We start from the raw sequence: 1,936 nt of genomic DNA on the forward strand, positions 1-1,936 counted from the left end.
CCAATGCAGATGATTTTGTGTTGCTTCTTGGTCTGAAGGGAACAAGGCTGGCCACAAGCACAAGTACATACAAGACAGTGCTAAGTGCAAGCACAGGTGCAAGTATGTCTATGGCAACACTGGCTGTGGGTCCAAGTACATCTATGGCAATGCTGGCCATGAGCATGCGTATTTCTACAGCAACACCAGCTGCAAGTGCAAGTACATCAACAGCAACACCAGCTGTGAGTGCAAGTACCTACAAGACAATGTGAAGTGTGAGTGCAAGTATGTACAAGACAATGTCAGCCATGAGTACATCAATGGCAACACTGAGCATGAGCATGAGTACAAGAGAAGAGAGCTGAAATCACAACAATCCTCCCTCAAGTCCTCTCTCAACTGGCCACTCAACCTGGGTGAGGCTGAGAGTGAGGACAACTCACCTCAACCTCAGTGAAAGCACAAGCCTGCCTGCAATGAATCCTCTGCCTTGGATGAACAGACTCAGGTGGAAGAGGCGCACAAGAAACCAAGGAGGAGCCAGAGGGTGTGCAAGGCAAGTGTCCTTCTCCAGGAACCTACCCCAGCAGCAAGCATGCTGAGCCAATCTGCAAAAAGAGGTGCTTACTCACTAAACTCACCCCTTTTGATCTCATATGCTTTTCTTCTACAGGTCATATCTACATGGCGTCATTGAAGAGTACAGATGTCCACAGCCCAGGCATCATCTCCTACAAGACATCACTTGTTCACAGATCATCAATCTATGAAAAGTATCTCTCCAACTTGCCCAATTGGGCTAGCCCACAAGAGGGTGGCTCAGAGTTGTGGGCAATCATCAGCAATGCAACCAGTGCAAGTGACTTCAAGTGGGATGAGATGGAGCATCTCAGTTGGTGCTAAAGTTCAAGGCACATATGAACTTCATGCATAAGACTAGTCCCCCACTCTACATTGGGTATAACACTCATCAGGTACAGCACCCCTCATCTGTGGTGAGCATGTGCAGTGTTGACATTTTGTTTTACTTTCTTTATTTATTTCATACAGTGTAAATACATCACAAACCAACAAAGTTCTTGTTCAAGCATTTAAGGTGAGTTTCAGTGTCTTTGGGTAGCCAGGCAGGACAGGCGTGCCTTTGCTGCCTTTGTGGTGCTTCAGGTACCTTTTGTTACATCAAAGGCATAATCTGAGGTACATCATTATGCATTTGGACCCTGGTGTCTGTGGTCAGGCTTTTTGAGAAGGTAATGAGTAGGTCAAAGGTGTTTATGGGAGTTACAATGCAGCAAACTCGTGGTCAAAGATCTGCTCAGCACCTGCAGTCTGCAACTCACTAGATTGTTTGGTGCAGGCATGGAGGTAGCTGAGCTTGTGGTCCTCATGTGCCCTCACCCAAGCACAAGACATTTCAGCCCATGCACTGAGAGGTACATGGAAGAGGTGGTTGCCTTTGTTGGCACAACTGGTTTGGATGTGGCTGTTGAACTTGTTGGCTTCTCTGTTGCAAGTGGTGATGGTGGCCAAGATGTGCTGGTTGACTGTGCTGTGGATGAGAAGGTGGGTCACTTGCACAGAGTTCTGCTGTCTGAAGCGCCATGCACAGCACATGGCCTGGCGGTCAGTTGCTGGGTTCCAGCTCAACTCAATGAAGATGACCTCACTCACCTGCTGGAGGTTGATTCCCACAGTGCAGGTGTTGGTGGAGAGTAGAAGTACCCCAGTGTGGGGTGAGTGGATGAAGTTGGTGATCAGGCTGGCATGCTTCTTGGAGGGAATGCGCCTGGATACCTTGACAATGTTGAGGTTGTAGGGGTGTGCCTTTTTCAGCTGGTGCCTGATGATAGCCAAGACATGTAGATGCTGCCTGAACACAGCAACCTTCTGCCTGTGGTTGAGTGTGACTTGCACATGCCTGTGATTGTTTGTGACCATAGATCAGCTCAAATGT

Source organism: Acanthamoeba castellanii (genome assembly GCF_000313135.1).
Source record: "Acanthamoeba castellanii str. Neff unplaced genomic scaffold scf7180000084616, whole genome shotgun sequence".
NCBI lineage: Eukaryota > Discosea > Longamoebia > Acanthamoebidae > Acanthamoeba > Acanthamoeba castellanii.